General features: G+C 43.3%; 1 pseudogene; it reads right to left on the bottom strand.

Moving 5' to 3' along the window:
• Positions 1-366: 366 nt before the first annotated feature.
• Positions 367-2,989, bottom strand: LOC132422399 (protocadherin alpha-1 pseudogene; annotated as a pseudogene).
• Positions 2,990-7,869: the final 4,880 nt, after the last annotated feature.

A 7,869-nucleotide genomic window follows, 5' to 3' on the forward strand; every position in this document is an offset into this window, starting at 1 on the left:
CCAGGGCTTGACATTTCATTCCAAGCTACAAATAAACTTGAAAATGACAATGTATTTGACTACGTTAAGATTCTGTGTTAAATATGATCAAGACTGCTTAATATTTCAGTATTCTTTCAAAAGTATCCTACTATTTGATCCAAGGAATATGGCAATTTGTTCCTACATTAGTTTTTTTGTTGTTTGATTCCAAGTTCTATTCAAGATGCAGCTATAAGTAATAGAATAAATATCTACAATAAATGGTAAGATTTGTTGAGATTTTAGTGAACACTTGGAATATATTTTTTAAAGTGACATCTGAAAAGATGGTTAGATAAGTAAAAATTTAAAAAAAAATCTAAAGCCAAAGCTTGGAAGTTGAACTTATATTACTGAATTTGTTTCTGGATGTTCATTTCTTCCCGACGTGCTCAGACCTGGACAAAGACCGGGGCTGAAGGCCATGAGGTTGGTCTTGGGCAGCCCCTCTCCAGAGCACACCCTCTGCCGCCTCTGCTGCGAGTAAGACCAGGTCCCCACCGTGCTGGATTACACTAGCATGGGCTTCCCGGGCCCGCACGCGCCCTGGCTGGGCGGCGCCGAGCACCGCAGCGCCGCGTACAGCAGCAGCGTGAGCACAAACAGGCTGGACACCGCGCAGATGGCGATGATCAGGTACACGTTCACATCCACCAGAGCGGCCTCCGCGCCAGCGGCGCCGGTGGACACCCGCGACGAGGCCTTGGGCCCCTGGCTGCTGTCCTCCAGCGACAGCAGCACGGTGGCCGTGGCCGTCAGCCCCGGGTCGCCGTGGCCCTTCACCAGCAACAGCAGGCGCTGGCGCGACACGTCCGCCTCGTTCAGGGCGCGCGTCGTAATGATCTCGCCCGTGTACAGCCCCACGCGGAACGGGCTGCGCGCGCCACCCGCCGCCGGCTGCAGCTCGTACAACAGCCACGCGTTGTAGCCCGAGTCCGCGTCCACCGCGCGCACCTTCGCCACCACGTGGCCCGCGCCCACTGACCCCGCCACCAGCTGACTCAGCGCGCCCGCCCCGCCGCCCAGCCCGGGCAGCAGCACCGCGGGCGCGTTGTCTTTCTCGTCCAGCACGAACATCTGCAGCGTCACGTTGCTGCCCAGAGGCGGCACGCCCGCGTCACGCGCGCTCACCTGGAACTGCAGCAGCTCCAGCTCCTCGTGGTCCAGCGGCTGCAGCGCGTACACCTTGCCGCTCTCCGCGTGCACCGACACGTAGCTCGACAGCGCTCGCTCGCCCACCCTCCGCTCCACCAGCGAGTAGGACACCAGCGCGTTCTCCTGAGCGTCCGCGTCGCGCGCCGACACCGTGAAGATGTGGCAGCCGGGCGGGTTGTTCTCCTTCACCAACACCGTGTACTCAGGCTGCGCGAACACGGGCGCGTTGTCGTTCACGTCGGCCACTTCCACGGACACGCTGGCTGTGACCGACAGGGAAGGCGAGCCCTGTTCCTCGCGGTCACCACCACCTCATAGTTCGCCAGGTTCTCGCGATCCAGGGCGTTGTCCAGCACCAGCGAATAGTAATTCTTTTTTTTTTTTTTTTTGCGGTACGCGGGCCTCTCACTGTTGTGGCCTCTCCCGTTGCGGAGCACAGGCTCCGGACGCGCAGGCTCAGCGGCCATGACTCACGGGCCCAGCCACTCCGCGGCATGTTGGATCCTCCCGGATGGGGGCATGAACCCGTGTCCCCTGCAACGGCAGGCGGACTCTCAACCACTGCGCCACCAGGGAAGCCCCGAATTGTAATTCTTGAAGGTGGACACCAGCTTGAAGGGGACATGAGGCGTCAGGGTGCAGGTCACCTAGCCATTGACACCAGAGTCACGGTCAGACAAGGAGATGAAGGCGATGACGGTGCTGAGTGGAGACTCCTCTCTTAAGGCAAAGATGGATGTGACCGCCAGTTCCGGAGCATTATCATTTACATCCAGCACTTTCACTAAAACCTTGCAGTGATTTGATATTGGAGGACCTCCTTTATCAACTGTTTTTACCTGAATTTCGTAGGATTTCGTTTCTTCATAATCCAGTCAACCAATTAGCCTAATTTCCCCTAAGCTGGAATCAATTTTGAATTTTTGTTTTTCTTGTTTATGTTAAGAGAAACACCATTGCCAAAAGAAAGACAATTTCGCCATTTACACTTTTGTCAGCGTCAGAGGCATTTAATGTGGTCATTAATGTTCCAGTTGCTGGAACATTAGTCGTGTCTAATAAGTGTACTCTGTACACGGCCTGGGCAAACCATGGGACGTTATCATTAACGTTGAGCACCATGATCGGCAGCTGAACTATACCTTCTAGTTCTGGTTTGCCCCCATCAGTGGCTGTCAATAATAAACGAAGTTCTGGTGTATCTTCTCTATCCACAGACTTCAATTCAGGCGAAAGTGACTTACTCAGTTCATCACTTGCCTGTACATCCAAAGAGAAATAATCACTGGAGCTGAGAGTGTATGTTAGAAAAGCGTTGGTACCAATGTCTGCATCAGCAGCGCCCTCTATCGGGAAACGTGAATCCAGCAGCCTAGATTCAGGAATAAATAGCCTTTGTTCTCTCACTCTAACTAAAGACCTGTGGATTATCATTAACGTCCTTCACCTCCACTTCCACATGCAACACCTGCAGCGGCCTGTCCACGAGCACCTCCAGGTGAATACTATATTTCGTGTTCTGTTCTCATAGCTCCTCCAGGTCAATCCAAGAATTCACAAACAAAATGCCGTTCTGCAGATTTACCTCCAGAAAGTCCTCGTGGCTTTTGGACGCCACCCAGAACAGGTATGGCACCAACTCGGCCAGCTCCAGCCCCAGGTCCTGAGCGGTGCGGCCCACGAAGGTGCCATGTTTGGCCTCTTCAGGGACCGAGTAGTTGATCTGGCCACTGCCAGCCCCCCAGGCTGTGAAGAGCAGAATCGAGAGCAGCAGGCACCGGCCTCCCTGGCCACCTCTCCTTGAAAACAGCATCACAAAAGCACTACTCCTTTCCGACCGTTCTCACTTTACTTTAAAATATTGCCTTTTTTCCCCCTTCATATTTGAAATAATTTATCTCCTTATCATTTTTGTCTTCTCTCCAGCAGTGACAAAATGGGGCTTCCTTCTTTAGTTTTTGGTAATCAGTATATGGAATCTTAAGTGACCCTAAATGCCAAAAGAATCCTGAAAGAGAAGAACAAAGTTGGAGAACTCACACTTCCTGATTTCAAAACTTGCTACAAAGCTACAGTAATCAAAACAGTGTGGTATTGTCATAAAGACAGACATATAGACCAATGGAATAGAACAGAGAGCCCAGAAATAAATCCTTACATATATGGTCAGACAATTTTCAACAGAAGCGCGAAGACTATTCAATGGGAGGAAAGACAGTCTTTTGAACAAATGGTGCTGGGAAAACAGGAAATCCACATTGCAAAAGAATGAAGTTATACCCTTACTTAACACTACATACAAACATTAACTCAAATAGATCCATGACCTAAATGTAAGACCTAAAACTGTAAAATTCTTAGAAGAAGATAGGGCAAAAGCTTCATGATTCCTTGGATATGGTACAGGCAACAAAATTTTTAAAACAGACAAATTAGACTTCATAAAAGGTGAAAATTTTTTCCATCAAAAGACACTGTCAAGAACTTCCAGTTTCTAGTTCTGAATGTAAGGGGATTTGAAATCACCACTCCAACAAATAAAAAGCTGAGCAGACTGAAAAAAATCAACAACTCTTCTTGGCTGTGTAAGAGAGGGGAGGACACAGGGCAAACCACTACCCCCAAAATTAAAGAGACAGGGAAATACAGAAAGTCACAGATTACTTACTGGCACAGAGACCCAAGAGCAGAAGCCACTGTGGAAACCAGAGCTGGAGCAGGAATATCTGAACTGCAATAGACAAATTGCTGTAGGCTCAATGTAGATGGGGGGGAAGCAGTCATGAGGGCGGCTCAAAATATTTTGAAATTTACCTCCAGGAGCCTGACCAGATTCCCACAGTAAATATCAGAGAAAAATCCCCCTCATGCTTTTGGCAGTGGGAGGTGGAAATGAACCATTTTGAAATGTATTCTGTTCTTCTTAACAAGGCCTTCCCTCAGGGAAACTAATTAATGGAAGACTAATTGTTGGTTTATTATCAGAGCCAATTCCAGCAGGCTCTAGATTTCTGTGAGGGAGAAGAAAAATACCAAATTCCAGGGCATTCTAGCCATTCTGTCTGACATGGGGTGGAGGGGAATGAGAAACACTTGTGAAGTTCATAGTTCAGAAGTGTAATATCAGTAAAAGACTGAGACCTAACCATAGGACTATAGAATGCTTCCCCTCTTCCCACACCTCAACACCTCATTATTACTAGGCTTTTTATAGCAGTTCCTTCTGCCTGGTATATCATGTCCAGCTATCAACAAAAATTATGAGGCATAGCAAAAGGTGTGGGGGGAACTCCACAATTTGAAGAGCAGAGCAAATATCAGAACCAGACTTGACAGGGATTTTGGAATTATCAGACTGGTAATTTAAATCAGCTATGATTAATATGCTAATGGATCCAATGGATAAAGTAGATAGCATGTAAGAAAAGAAGAGATGGTCAATGTAAACAGAGATGGAAATCCTAAGAAAGAACCAAAAAGAGTGGGAGAGAGGGAGACGCAAGAGGGAAGAGATATGGGAACATATGTATATGTATAACTGATTCACTTTGTTATAAAGCAGAAACTAACACACCGTTGTAAAGCAATTATACTCCAATAAAGATGTTAAAAAAAACAAAGAGAAATATTAGACCCCATTTTTGAAAAAAAAAACCCATTTAAAAGAAAATGTAACAGAAATGAAAGATGACTTTGATGGGCTCAGTAGTAGATTGGACATGGATGAGGAAAGAATCTCTGAGCTAGAGGATATATCAATAGATTCCTCAAAAACCAAAAAGCAAAGAGAACAAAAATTGAAAAAACAGAACAGAAAATCCAAGGACTGTGGGACAACTTTAAAAAAGGTATAGCATTAAAAAAAAGGGGGGGGGTGTATAACATACTCATAGTGGGAATACCAGAAGAAAGAAAGAAAGGAAAAGAAGAAATACTTGAAATAATAATGACCGAGAATTTCCTCCAAATTAATTTCAGACATCAAATCACAGATCCAGGAAGCTCAGATAACACCAAGCAGAATAAACACCAAAAAATCTGCACCTGGTATATCAGTTTCAAACTATAGAAAATCAAAGATTAAATAAAATCCTGTTATTTTACTACAGCTTTACGTTACCATCAGGGGAAACTGGGTGGAAGGTACACAGGATCTCTCTGTATTATTTCTTACAACTGAATTTGAATGTACAATTATCTCAAAATAAAAAGTTTAATTGAAAAAAAAATCCTGAAAGAAGCCAGAGGGAAAATACACTTTACCTATAGAGGAACAAAGATAAAAATTACATCTCACTTCTCCTCAAAACCCATAAGAACTTTCTCAACTTGATAATGAGAATCCATGACAAACATATAAATAACATTATACTTAATTGTGAAGGACTGAATGCCTTCAACCTCAGATTGGGAACAAGGCAAAGATATCTGGTCTCACTACTCTTATTTGTTTCAGCATAGTGAAGGAAGTTCTACTCTGTGCCATAAACCAAGACAAGGAAATAAGAGGCATATAGATGAGAAAGAAAGAAAACTGTCCCTATTTACAGGGGCAGTAAAAAACCTCCTAGAAAAAAACCTCCTAGAAAAGTGAATTCAGCAATGTCACAGAAAACAAGATAAACATACAAAAATGAATGTATTGGGCTTCCCTGGTGGCGCAGCGGTTGAGAGTCCGCCTGCCGATGCAGGGGACACGGGTTTGTGTCCCGGTCCCAGAAGATCCCACATGCCGCGGAGCGGCTGGGCCCGTGAGCCATGGCCGCTGAGCCTGCGTGTCCGGAGCGCGTGCTCTGCAACGGGAGAGGCCGCAACAGTGAGAGGCCCGTGTACCGCAAAAAAAAAAAAAAAAAAAAAAAAGAATGTATTTCCATATACTAACAATGAAAATATACATACCAAAATTAAAATACAATACCATTTACATTAGCTCAAAAAAGATACTTAGGTGTAAGTGTATTCTGAAAACTACAAAACACTAATGAAAGAAATTGAAGAATATCTAAAGTGGAGAGACCTACTGTGTTCATGAATTGGATAACTCGACACTTCATGGAGAGATGTCAATTTTCCCTGAATTAACATATAGATTTAACACAATTCCTACCAAAATCTCAACAAGATTTTCTATAGATATAGACAAGATTACATGGAATAACAAAGGAACTATAATACTTAAAGCAATTTTAAAAAACAATAAAAAAGTAGAAGGAATCAGTGTATCTTATTATTTATTATACAGCTACAGAAATCAAGACTGTGTTATTGGTAGATAAATAGACAGGTAGATCAAGGGAACAAAATAAATAATCCAAAAATAGACCCATGTTAATATGCTGAACTAACTGAATTTTGACAAAGTTGCAAAAGCAATTAAATACAGGAAAGATAGCTTTTCCAGCAAATAGTGTTAGAGCAATTGGACTTTGTTAGGAAAAACAAACAAACAAAAAAACCCTGCCTAAGTCTCATATCTTATACTAAAATCAATTCAATGGATCATGAACCTAAAAGTAAAACATAAAACTCTAAAAGTTTTAGAAAAAAATATAGGAGAAAATCTTTAGGATCTAAGGGTAAGCAAAGAGTTCTTAGACTTGACACCAAAAGCACAGTCTGTAAAAGAAAAAAAAATTGATAAATTGGACGTCATCAAAATTTAAGAACTTTTACTCTGTGAAATACCATATTTAGAGTATGAGAATGAAAGCTAAAATTTTGGAGAAATTGTCTGCAAGAATATAACTGACAAAGAGCTTGTATCTAGAATCTATAATGGATAATCAAAACTCAACAGTAAAAAATCAAACAGCCCAATTAGAACCTGGGCAAAAGACATGAAGAAACATTTCACCTGCTGGAGAGGGTGTGGAGAAAAGGGAACCCTCTTGCACTGTTGGTGGAAATGTAAATTGATACAGCCACTATGGAGAACAGTATGGAGGTTCCTTAAAAAACTAAAAATAGAACTACCTTACAACCCAGCAATCCCACTACTGGGCATTATACCCTGAGAAAACCATAATTCAAAAAGATTCAAGTACCACAATGTTCATTGCGGCTCTGTTTACAATAGCCAGGACATGGAAACAACCTAAATGTCCATTGATAGATGAATGGATAAAGAAAATGTGGCACATATATACAATGGAATATTACTCAGCCATAAAAGGAAATGAAATTGAGTTATTTGTAGTGAGGTAGATGGACCTAGAGTCTGTCATACAGAGTGAAGTAAGTCAGAAAGGGAAAAACAAATACCATATGCTAACACGTATATATGGAATCTAAAAAAAAAAAAAAAAGTTCTGAACAACCTAGGGGCAGGACAGGAATAAAGATGCAGACATAAAGAATGGACTTGAGGACACGAGGAGGGAGAAGGGTAAGCTGGGACGAAGTGAGAGAGTGGCATGAACATGTATACACTACCAAATGTAAAATAGGTAACTAGTGGGAAGCAACCACATAGCACAGGGAGATCAGCTCGGTGCTTTGTGATCACCTAGAGGGGTGGGATAGGGAGGGTGGGAGGGAGACACAAGAGGGAGGAGATATGGGGATATATGTATATGTATAGCTGATTCACTTTGTTATAAAGCAGAAACTAACACACAATTGTAAAGCAGTTATACTCCAATAAAGATGTTAAAAAAAAAAAGCATTCTAGGAAGCACACAGGAGGGAGGGAGA

The sequence above is a fragment of the Delphinus delphis genome, chromosome 3 (genome assembly GCF_949987515.2).
Source record: "Delphinus delphis chromosome 3, mDelDel1.2, whole genome shotgun sequence".
Lineage (NCBI taxonomy): Eukaryota > Metazoa > Chordata > Mammalia > Artiodactyla > Delphinidae > Delphinus > Delphinus delphis.